Source organism: Perna viridis, chromosome 9 (assembly GCF_037379345.1).
Source record: "Perna viridis isolate PV_CMFRI_1.1 ecotype Kerala chromosome 9, ASM3737934v1, whole genome shotgun sequence".
In the NCBI taxonomy this organism is placed as follows: domain Eukaryota; kingdom Metazoa; phylum Mollusca; class Bivalvia; order Mytilida; family Mytilidae; genus Perna; species Perna viridis.
Window position 1 is genome coordinate 40079901 of NC_142453.1, and position 13374 is coordinate 40093274.

The 13374-nt window shown below is 32.8% G+C and overlaps 1 long non-coding RNA gene across 1 annotated transcript; it reads right to left on the reverse strand.

The window, feature by feature from the left end:
- Positions 1-3253: 3253 nt before the first annotated feature.
- On the reverse strand, positions 3254-7762 carry LOC148608492 (uncharacterized). Its single transcript, XR_015915202.1, has 3 exons — positions 7368-7762; positions 5431-6395; positions 3254-4215 (listed from the first exon to the last, which is right to left on the reverse strand). It is a non-coding gene; the product is annotated as an uncharacterized LOC148608492 (long non-coding RNA).
- Positions 7763-13374: the final 5612 nt, after the last annotated feature.

Consider the following 13374-nt stretch of genomic DNA (forward strand, 5'->3'; position numbering starts at 1 on the left):
TTTCTGTTGTCCACATTGGAATTTCTTTTGTATTTGGAGTTATCTTGTACCTGTTCTCATGTTTTGTATAGTTGTTTTACCCCTTATACATATTCATTTAATCAAACGTTCACATAATAAAATATCAGTAAGTAAATCTCAAAATGTCCATACACTCTCCTCCTCTTCTCAACGACTAACGTAATCAAAAGTTCACATAATAAAATATCAGTTATTAAGGCTCAAAATGCTAACCACTGTCCTATCACATTATTGCTATTCCACTTCAAATATTATTCAAGACATCGTTACAAACAGAAAAATATCCTTCCAATTGGAACCTTAGAAATGCTACTCAGTATTTCAAAAAAGGTGACAAAATCGTTTCCGTCGTACAAAAGACCCATTTTATTAATAAGCTGCGTTGACAAAGTTACGGAAAGAAGTAAATTTAAACATGTATGTAACTATCTCCATAGAATAATTTAAATTAGAAATATCAAACACGACTTCCTGCAAACTTTTCTACTGTTCATTTATTATTAGAAATGTATGATTGTATTTTGAGCTTCCTAGAGAAAAATAATTTAATTTTTTGATATTCTGTGATTTCTCAAAGTATTTTGATAAAGTATGCACAGAGGACTGACATTGAAACCTTATGGTATTGACGAAAGCTTACTCGCCTGGATTAAAGACTATCTATATGCAAGAAAACTAAGAGTGGTATGAAATGAATCATCATCAACCCTTTGCAGTGTTTCAATTGGAGCGCCCCAAGGGTCAGTTTTAGCGCCTTTACTGTTTATTATTTATTTTAACAATATTGTTGACAAACTCATCTCCCTATGTAGATTATTTTTGCCGGTGATACCTCTTTTAATATTTTGGTCTTCTAAGTTGATGATGTCGTTCAATCTCGAGAAGACGGAAATACTGATGTTCTCAAATAACACAATTCCAGATTTCAATTTAAATAATACAGTAATACAAACATTTATTTGTCCAAAAGTCATAAGCATCTTGGTGTCACTTTTAGTAATGACACTCAGTGGGGCTAATATGTCGAAACAGTTATTAACAGTGTAAAAAAAAACACGTTCACCATTAACGATACTTTTTTATGAGCAACTCGGCGGGTGTTTCTAGAAAAGCAGAAGACGCTTACCCTACCGGTGCACCTGGTCCATGCTCCCAGTTTTTAGTGGAGTCCGAGTTGCTCATTTGCTTTTGTTACTTTGTATGTATGATTTTAGTTACTTTATGTTCTTTGTTGTGTATGTCAGTTTTCCATGTCTGGTCTTTGGTCCTCGATTACATTTTATGATTACCGCTAGAATCTTGGTCCCCTTGCTAACGCTTTGTATAGGGAAGTTGGTTTGGAAATCCTGTCTTCAGAGTCATTCACCCCCTCCGCCACTTGCGAGTGTACAACTTGATTTAACAATAAGACATATAGATTCAATATTAAGAAATGGGTTTAAAAAATATTAAAAATATAATAAATATTGTCATGTTAAAATCAAACCACCAAAAAAACTTATATTATGGCCAATGGAAACTGAATATAATTCTTACCCAATTGCGATGTTCTGCGTCATTTCTAAATTATCTTTTTTTATTAAATATTACTTCTGATCTATCTAGTCGCTGTGGATCAGCAATGGAAAATGTTTACCACTTCTTCCTCGAAAAGCCTAATGTCGTAACTTGTGAACCGCATATTGTAAAATGGTATGTCTATCTTAGTGCAATTTGTATTGAAAAAAAAATATTGTATTCAAATAATCTGTAGAGTATTTATTGTGCCTAGCTTAACCTTATTAAAGAACTTTGTGTTGATACACCGTTCTTGAATATGTTTGAATTTGTACCCAAGACACTATTTTAGAGATAGCTTGCAGTTGTTTCTTAACATGACTTTGTTGATTTTGACAAGTTTCAATAACGAACACGTAATTCTAGATAACAGCATGTTGATTTTACTATGTCGGTCTATTTATTCGGCTTATTCCTATTAATGTGAAAGGACCAAATTTCCCATGTAAAACTGGTGCATTCGGCATATGCAGTAATTGGTTGATATGTAGCCTACGTGGTTTCAAATTGCATTTGTTAAAATTAAACGCTGATATTTAAAATCTTTAATTAGATCCATACTTTGAAATTATAGTACTTGCTAAAAAAGAAAATTTTTCACTGAAAACTATTTCATAAAAATAAAATTATGAACGCTTGAATGTGTGTACTATTAGCAGAAAAGAACTTTGACCCCGAATATTATCTGTTTTATGTAAAAAACGTAAACAATTTGTGTTGTGTATTTGCTCTCATTTTAGTACATGTAAGGAAAATGAAGATATAATTACTACAAAAGGTATGTTTAAAAAAGTTTAAATTTCACTATTGTTCCTGATGGGAAAAATAGTACCGATCGTTTTACCTACACATACCTTTCACACATTTCTTCTCAAATATTTTTGTTTATATCTGTCGTGAAAAGTACTTGCAAAAATATAAAAAATCTGATATATATAAAAGATCAATTCCCTGTAAGGACCAAACTTTTTTCAGAGGGGGTATGACATCTCAAAATTGGATGTTATTGTAGACATTGATTATATCCACCATGTAACAACTAAGAAGACTTCATGTTTACAAAATAAGTCATGACGAAAAACATAGCAAACGACCTTGGTGCAGGGGAAAAGACACTATTTTCGCCATTTTCTATCATTCATTTTGAGCGATACATAAATGAATAATAAACAAAATACAAACATGTTTAAAACAATATTTTATAATTGCAAATTATTATTTGGACATAAATTTTGACATTTCCTTTGTTTATAGCATCACGGTAATATACTACAACCCCTTCCCCATTTCACATTTTCAAATAGTCCTATACAAATACCAGAAAAAATCGTAAATGTTTTAAAGAACTTATTTTCCAAAGATTGGTCATGACTTAGGATTAATTTTGTCAATAGTTTTTACATTTGATTAATGAAGGGATTCTTAAAAAATGTGTCAAGAGAAAAACTATCAATAAGAACTTTGAAATAGAAACATATAAGTTCAAGTTCGAATGTCCAAGGTCAAGATCAAGATTTCAAATATTGATCAAACGAATTTATTCCTTAGATAATAACTATATGAATACAAATAGAAATTTAATGGTACCTGTGTATCAATCAGTATTTAAGCTTTCTACATCATACTTGAAATAAAATACACAGTTCAAGGTCAATTGTCAAGGTCAAATGCTAGGGTTAGACCTTTTTTCTAATATCTCTATATTAACATAGGCTTTTCTGTCATGTACGAAACTTGAGGTATATTCAATTTCTACAAGGTAGTAAAAATTAGAAATGATTTTTTGAAAATCACTTTTATACAGGTCAAACAAAATGCTGAATATATTCCTTATACTGCTTCTCAAAAGACAAATCTCTTGATGTCCTCTTGCGTTTATCTTTTTTGACATATATGAACAATGTATCTTATTATTCTTTAAAAGAAAACTTAACTCAAAGCTGGTTTCACATTTATTTCACTTTACAACATTTTTAACAATCTGACATACCTTGTTTACAATCAATTCCAAAGTGTCCACCAATGATACTTGAACATGCAATGTATATATATGAATACATTTAGTAAGCATCACGGGATGATCGTGAAATTCAAAGTCAATAACATAAAAGGTTCAAAATGATCAAAGTAGAAACCAATATTAAACTAGGAGGACATCTACAATAAAAGGGGCAAATAAGAAAAATGGAGGTAAATGTCGTTTTTAACACAAATCAATTTAATCAATCGCTACTCGCGACATCTAGACAAATAATTCATTGATAAGATTAACAAATGTGGAAGCTTTCATGTTTCTCTTTTATTTTTGGCATCTTTCAAAAGAAGAGCTGTTTTGTCAATAGACAAGAGAGGTAATTCCATTGCAATGATACTATTCCAACAGTTCACCCTTTCCTGGACAAATGGCTTCACACACAAAGCAGCCATGCATCGGAAAGGTTTTTTTTATCTTTTCTGAGTTCTTTTGGATGAGTCTTGAAGAGATTTAGTTCTTTTTTCATTTACTGTGGATACATCAGACGTGATAAGGAATTCGTTCAGGATTTCCAAATTTTCTCTGATTTAACAGATCTTTGACTAGGTGCCAATAAAAGTATATATGTATATATACTTGCTGTTGAGTATGGCCACTTTTACCTTTTAAAAAAACATGAAAGGTCAATTAATCCCTGCACTGGTCATCAAAAATAATACGATAATTCTGCTTAAATTTCAAATATTATTTTTAGAACAATTTTAAGATATTTCAGCGTAAGTTGTGATTACATTGTACAATGTATTTGTGAGGGAGAGTAACGTATAACGCGAGTATTGTATTCCCAGATTATTTAAATCGGTTATACAATTGTAACATATAGGTCACAGTTACTTAACTTATAATCAATCTTTCCTTAGCACCATTCTAAAGCTGTTTTAATACGAGAGAAAGTTTCAGTCATTTCTGTTTTAGAGTTTTTATTCAACAAGTCGTCGGGCATCTCCTGCTCCCGAAAAACAAAAGTTAGTATATGTAATGTGTTAAATCTTTGAGATACATGTGTACAGCAGGTCATATCAAACACGACTAAAAGGGTACTAAATCTTTATTCTGTAAAATAAATAACCCAGTCAGCCAGTCTTTCCAAATTAATCGAGTGTTCCTTCTTAATATTGTCTTCCGCTGATGTACCTTTAAATGCTGACTAAGCAAGCTTTTTCTTGTACATTCAAAAAACATTTGACGAGAAAATTTAAAGAGAACACCGTTTGTAAATAAAGTTAAATATAAAACACAAGTTTAACTATCTCCCTTTAGAGTACACATACACTAAGTATATTCCTTCTGGCACATTTACATATGAAGCACAACATTCTTATAAAGTTTCATCAAAATTGCTTGAGCAGTTTAGGGGAAGTTGCACTTACGATGGATTTATATGTAAACCCTTAAATTGGATTACATCCTTTTTTATTCTAAGCTGTATTCCTTCATGCATACGGTGTCCAACTTTCCTTTAAAATTTTATCAAAATTCTATCAAAATCCCTCTGAGTGATTAAGGAAGAGTTGCACTTGCAAAAAATATGGTCAAACGGACGGACAGAAGACAGACAGATGGGTTCATCCCTTAATACCACCAAACTGTGTATTAAAAGTATTAAAATAAAGCAATGTTATCTTAGTTTTACTTTGGTTGATATATTGAGGAGTCACATCGGAGGAAAATAGTGGCCACATTGTAGGAAATTGGAGAAATGTGAATTTAGGTTGTTGATACCGTATGTAATATCATGCATCAGATTCGACATATAGATGGTAAATTTTTAGCCACATTCCATTTATTGTAAAGATATTAAGGTAAAGGATCAATACCTGAGATGGTTGTATTGGTAAAACTGAGGTTGAAGCAGAGACAAGGATTTTCTCATTCTCTAAGATTCCACATCTTCATCGGGAACACATGCCAGTTCAACATCTCTTTGCAGTTTGAACAAATAGCTGTTTTTTTTAAATAGGAATAAAATATTTGAATACTGAATCCAATAAATATACGAATGTATTGCAATTAAATGACATTTTCTAAATTTACAACTTCAAATTTGTCCATGTGAATATGTATACATATGTGAATAAACTGTCAAGTCCTATCAAAAGTCATAAGTTACCACTGTACTGTAGCACATTGTAATGCCACTGAAAATGGAAATTAAATGATGAGTTGAATACCAAAGGAAAAAATAAATCTGTCCCTTTTAGAGTTGTTTATGATGCAGTTAATTTTTTCGGTGTGATTAAGGTTACCAATTTTGTTTTTGTTTGTTTTGTTTTTGTTTTTTTGTTTGTTTTGTTTTGTTTTGTTTTTTGTTTTTTTGTTTTTTTGTTTTTGTCTAGAACAAATGTTTTTTTCAAAGATATTTAGATGATTTTGAACATGCCAGAGCATATTGATTAACCAGACTACCACGATGGATGGCTCCCAAAGCCTTGCCAGGGACCAGACCAGGCAAATTTCTTTACCAATTTCCGAGACAAGACCTGAGTGTTTTCCGGAGCCGTAGGCATGCCAGGGGTTAGACTACAGCAGAGAATTAGTATTTCAGGCAGAATATTTTATCTTTATGTAGGCATAAAAAGCTTTTATTCATGCAAATTCTGTGCTACATTTAAGATATGATCATTAACGAAAATGCACATCTTAGTTATTTGATGTCTTGGGTAGTAGAAGCCATCTTCCCTCTATCGCCAGAAAGAAGGTGGATGCATATAGCTGCAGATAATACAGGTACAAGAAAATGCTGTTTGATTTTAAACTTAAAAATGTGTGTGGTTCCAGTTTTCTAAAAAAAAATAGGGTAGGTATGTAATTTTTTTATTATTATTCTTACCTTGTTTCTATCGAAAAACATTTCAAACAAACTTTAAATTGACGCTATTAAGCTAGTAAATAGGGTAATGTATAGGAAACACATATCTTATTTTTGTTTCTGGTTTGACTTAACAAACAAGATATTAGAAGGTATACACAAATGAAGAATTCTAATAGTAGAGACTCAGGGTCAAATGTGGAGATGGGGTGTCAGATCCCCATAAATGTAAGAGGGAACAGGTTATCATTTGATCAAATTGCATTATTATTTTATATGATTTTTTTAGGAAAATCACAATGATATGGCTACATAGGTACTTTATCAAAAGCTTGTTAAAACATTATTTTTGCATCAAGGTTTTTTATTTCTACGTGGTTAAAGTACTCTTCCGCATGTACTATAATGTGAGTACTGTTACTAAGTAAATGAGATGTTGTTGCAGATGAAGTGTTTTGTGTTTTGTGTTTTGAGAGCTAAAACGCCTTCCCTAAAGCATATTGCAATGTGGTCATATAAAGCACATTTAAGTTCATTAACTCAATGTTGAATAATAATGGAAAAGAAATAATTAAGTGGATCCCTGTCCCAAGTTCCGTTTTCACTATACTTTACATATCACAGCCCATGTGACCCTATAAGTTAGGGTCACATTTGAAATACCAGCCATGCAAGTAGTTCGCTAAAAAACCCTTAGTAACACCACTTTGTGTTTCGAATCATATAATATATCATCTTCAAATTTATAGATAAATACTTGATCAATCCAGGACTGCCTTCTTTTAATTTATTAAAATCCGACTTAACAAAGATGCATATCTTATCGACCATTTCGACCTAGCCTCATTTACCCCCTTTTTCACAAATAATCAAATGGACCATGCATTCTAACATCCTCTTGGTTCATTCAGGATCTGTCTTATTATGCCTGTGTCAACTATTTACTACTGTCTGTGGTCGAAATATCTCAAGTCTTTCTGTGCATTTTCTGCATGACTTGATAGATGGATTTATGGCTTTGTTATGTCTTTCTATTCTTCGACAAAGCATAGTGGAATTATTCCCAGTCATACAGACCCACTTCTGACAGAAGTACTTACAGAAGAACTGCATGTCTGTTAACATTAGCAATGAAGCACCAATACACAGGAGTGCTTACAAAATTAACATTACAGCTCACAATTGCACTATTTAAATCTTTCCCGAATAGCACATGCGAAACAGGATTGATGACCGTCGTCTGACAACATCAATGTTAATTTGTTGTTATGGGAAGTGATGAAAAAAGAGACAACTCCTATGATTATCCCACTAATGTTTTGTTCTTAAATGATAGTTATTAATATATAGCTCTATAATTCTAATCATTAGAATCCTCATGCTTATAACCGTTTTTGATTGGTCGATAACGTCTTTGCGAGAAAGTTAATACTTGCATGAAATTCTCCAGATCGTTCATACATGCATGAACGCCGGTCAAATTGAAACCAATATGGCGGTCATGTAGTTGGAAAGAATGTGGCAACGAACTAAACGGCATAATATAGCCGTAAGAATAGTTTATTACCACCACATTCATTTTACCGGTACAGTTTGTTAACAGAGAGTAATTTTCAGCTCGGGGAAAGAGACTTATAAATGCTTAAAATCTAACTACAAGTAAATTCGCCCAAAATCCAATTGTCCTAGAACTAGATTCTATAAATACATTTACCCATTTCAAAAAAAAAATATTACAAAATGTCGGGATAGAATTATAAGGATTAAACAACTATTTTCGATCGTTCATGGATGTATAAACCGATCTCTCCACTCCCAAACATTACATGAACGGCCTTTGGTCGTTCATTGAGTTTGGGAGCTCCGAGTTCCGTTCATACGTATTTTTTTAAAGTTTTTCTACATTTTGGGTAATATCAGTGTGAAATCCACCAAAAAGGCTGAAAAGTTTACTTAATTTACCCCAATGAATTGGCTATTAAACAAGTAAATGTGTATGTTTGGAAAGAGTATTTGTTGAAACTGTTATATTGAATCATTTTTATGACATGAAGACACATTTATGAGGATTTAGTCAATTTCTTATCAATTAATCACATTCTACATTCACATATCTCTAAAAGGTTAGTCAATGTAATAGCCCAAAATAGAACACTATTTCCATCGCAACCATAACACCAACATTAGATCAAGGCATAATTTTACAGTTAATATTACATACGTAAACTGTTGACAAAATATAATCCAAATTTCCGACACATTTTGGTCCTTAGGGATAATCAGTGTTAGATTATGGTACTTTATTGAATTTAAAAGACAAGCCCAACAAAGTTTACTTTTCGTGCATTTAGTCGTATGTTCGGTTATTTTATACATTGCATCAATCGAAGAACTTGAAATGAAGGACACTACTTAAACTCTGAATTTAGCCCCGTGTCTTTACATACATGTAGAGATCGATGCAAAAATAAAACTCATGACAACACTATACGACAAACGCGATGACTATTAGTTCCTGAGTATGGAGTTTTCATAACAAAACTAATACGCATGCCGGAACAGACCTTTGTGACCGTCCTTGGAAAAGTGTTATGTTGCTACAAGATTGAAGTAATTACTTCAGAAGTTTTTATGATCGTCATCATAAACTCATGAATTGTCATGATACATGTATATCCATCTGCACCTAAAAAACTGATTTGTCCATCGTGTCTTACTTTTACTATCATCTTTCAAATTTCGCACGGATTTTTTTTAGTCATGTATGTTTCTTTGTACCGACTTATGTTAATGTATGTCCAATCGGAAGTTCAGAACCTTTTAGAGTCTAACCGCTGACCCTAAAACTCTATGTTGAACTGATCAACACATTAGATACCCGAAGAAAATGCGGACATAACCTTTTTTATTCTATTATTTTATCTTTTTCTCAATATTTTACATTCAATCAACATGCATTTATCAAAGTTCTCTTATCAGACGTAGATGCATATTCCAAAGTTAGTGTAAAATGATAACAACCTATTTCATAAAAAATTGTCCTTCAGCATGTTAGGTGTCACGTATGTGATCGAATAACATTTTTGAAGGAGGTGCAAAGTCAAACCTCGTTATCATGTTTGTGTGAATAATGATTGAAAAAGCACAATTTTATACTACTTTCTTGTCTTCTGCCCATCTTTCATAGTAAAATTTATGGTTATTATCTATATAATATTTTGTTTTTGATTCATTTATTTTCCTGTCTTGATTTTTATTGGATTTGAATGACGGTTTTTATCATACGCCACCTTTCAATCGAAATAAGACAAGAAGTTCAGCATAAAGTTATTAGTATGTTTTGATCCTGGATGTTTCACAGATTCATAAATTGTGGTCGTAAGGTACTTTTGCTACAATCTATCAATGGGGTGCAATATTTTGCTCAATTTTGCATGTACCAGTGTTTTAAATATATATGACAGTTGTAAAATCATGAAGACTATAGACATGTTTTTCCTTGAAGAATAAGAAAGTGAAACAGAGGAAACTCTAGAGAATGATTTATATATAAGTTACTTGCCCCACCCTCTTCACGCCCTACTGATCAATCAATATTTTGCTCAATTTTGCATGTACCAGTATTTTAAATATAAATGAAAGTTGTAAAATCATGCAGACTATAGACATGTTTTTTCCTAAAAAAAACAGAAAATGAAACAGAGGAAACTCTAGAGAATGATGTATATTAGTTACTTGCCCCACCTTCATTACGACCTACTGATCTATGAATATTCTCAACATCGAAAAAGAACTGAATTTCAACACCATATGTGTTGGTTATAATGAAAATCCAGTTTTCCGTTGCATGCATATGCCTTTTTATGTCTTAGGTTAACTTTTTTCTTATGTATATGTATTAAGGAACATGCCAGTTCATTTTTTGATTTAGTTTATGACATTCTGTAATCTGGTCTTGAACTGCGTGCGAATTTTGTTATTCTAAAACATCAATTTCAAACTTAAGGTAGGTCAAACCTATTATTCGGAGCATTATTTTCTGTCATCTTGGAAATCCACACTAAAGTATTATAAATGAGCAAACAGATGCAAAAAATGTCATTAAATTATTCAAAACCTTTTTTTTGGTATAACTTTTATTTTGGTAAAAATTACACACATCCATCTTATAAACCGTCTTTCAAGTGGGGTGTGGGATAATTGGTGGAAAATGTTCAACAGCTATGTAATGGCAATTTTAGATTTTTTTAATATAATACGAAGAAATGTTTTGTGACCCCCAATTTTCTTCTAAATTATAATGATAATGTCAGCTAAGTGTTTATTATACAATTTTTATTCCTCAGCTTCTGAATACTTACAGAAGATGCAGGCTCTGAATCTCCTTCCAACAAACGCCACTCTTGTCACAATGGATGTTACATCTCTCTATACCAAAATTTCTCACTCTGATGGTATCAAGTCTCAAGTTAAGCAGTATGGGACTCTCGGGAGGTCAAAGTTCCACCTACTGACTGTCTAGTCACTTTGCTCACAATGGTTTTTAAAAAAAAATTACTTTTAATGGAGACCATTTCTTACAAATAAATGGCACAGCTATGGGAACCAAAATGGCTCCGTCTTATGCCAACATTTTCATGGGAAAATTTGAAAAAGAACTACTTGAGTCCTCTATACAAAACCCTCTGTCCTGGTATAGATTTATTGACGACGTGGATATGAAGTGGACAGATGACGAAGAAGAACTAAACAATTTTATCGCCCGTGCCAGCAATCAACATCTGTCAATTAAGTTCACTCACGAAACATCTGCTTCTAACATCTCATTCCTTGATACATCCAGCACCTTATCGTGGGGAGAGCTCTCCATGGACCTATACTCAAAACCAACTGACACACATCAATATTTTATGCCTAAGGGCATCTCAACTGAGTATACCATTTAATCAAGCCCTTAGTCTAAGACGCATTTGTTCAAATGATGAATCCTTAAAACAATTCAGGAAGAAGGGGATATAGATACAAGACCATCAAAGAAGGGTTCCAAATAATTCACAATATCCCAAGAAGTAGTCTGTTACAGTACAAGACAAAGAAAACATGTAAAAGAACCCCATGTTATTTAACATACCACCCCTGCCTTAAAAACAGCCACAACACCATTCGTGAGCAATGGGCCTCTGTCGAGAGAAGCTCAACATTATCCAAAGTCTTTCCCAAACCACCTATGATTGCTTTCAGACAGCCAGACAGTTTGCGTAGTCTGCTTGTCAGGGCTGAAATATCTAAGCCCAACTTGACTCCAGGCGAGATTCCCTCCGGTGGTGAAAGAACGTGTAAACGTTGCAACCAAATGCACCACTCGCCATTGTTCACCAGCACAGTCACGAGGAAACGCTACAAAATATTTTGCTTGAGTGCTAATGTAATATATTTGCTCCACTGTCCCATCTGTGGCGCTTGAACGAACACAGGAGCGACCTAACAAAAAAAGCCTTTACTCCCAGTGAGTCCACACTTCAAATTACCTAACCACTGCCTCGATGATTTCAACAAAATGAAAATCTTCATCATGGAACAAAACACGATCTGGAGCGATCTACAGAGAGTGAAGCGGGAGGGATTTTGGTTAAAAGAACTCCGTGTTTTACACCCACAAGGAATTAACAAAAACCATTAGGTTCTTCCTATTTTGCATAGTTTCTTATAACAGTGTTTGTAAATATTTTTAGTATTAGTTCAGTATTCAAGATCACCACACAACGTGTGTCTATAACGCAATGTTCAAGGTCTTTTATTAACTGTCGATAAAATTTTAAAGGTCACAGGCATTCACCTGATTAGGAAGTGAATTGTGTTCACGGGCCATTTACTTTCATACACACTTAATTTATATGAGGCACTGAAGAAGGTCATTTGCTGACTGAAAATTTTGCTCATTATATATTTTATGATAGTGTATTAATATCTTTATCGGTATCGTTGTACAATCCTTTATATATATAAACGTCTCAGAATATGACGACTCTATTCGCTTCACTCCACCATCGGATCAAATTGATACTTTGGACTTTGTGCAGGCGGTGTTGCCATAGATGTCACAGCGGTACGAGTTCGAGTCCCGCGGAGGGAACGACCAAACATTTGCATCGCAAATTTGACAGTTCTAACATCGTTGGGAATTTTTCAGACCCTTAAGTCTAAAGGATTGTACAACGATACCGATAAAGATGTTAATACACTATAATAAAATATATAATAAACAAAATTGTCAATCAACCAAAGATCGTCTGCAGTGCCAGTTCATTTAAGGCAAGATTTGCCTAAAACAAGATTTGATCCATATTATTAAAGTCGTTTTCGCAAAAGAAGAACTTTAACGTTTGTTTAAAAACACATTACATTGACCTGTTTATTTTTTTTAATTTTTAGACAGATTTATCGTTGGACGACACTGTAAGATTAAATATCACGCATGAAGGGAGGAAATCATATTTTTTATCCTGATATTTTATCTTTTTTCTCAAACTTTTACATTCAATCAACATGCATTTATCTGAGTTATCTTATCAGAAGAAGATGCAAAGTTAGTGTGAAATGATAACTATATGATGACGATCTGTCCTTCACATATTTTGGGAAGGTTTAAAATTTCTTTATTATGTTTGTGTGAAAGATGATTGGTATGGAACATATGTATCATGAAATGTACCGATAAAAATCTAATACTATAACTGGTATTGAAATCGATATTGTTGTTCTCAAGTTTGATTCATTATCTTATTTGAAGTGAAAAGATTCGAATAAGCATATGAAAAAGTCGCTTCATCTCCAAATATATGTTTCATGTCTTTCCTTGAACAGAGCGGATATTTGTTAGCATTGGATGAAGCTGAATCGCTTATAATTTAAAAAAAAAAGTTTTATGTCATCGTATGTAAATAAGTTATTA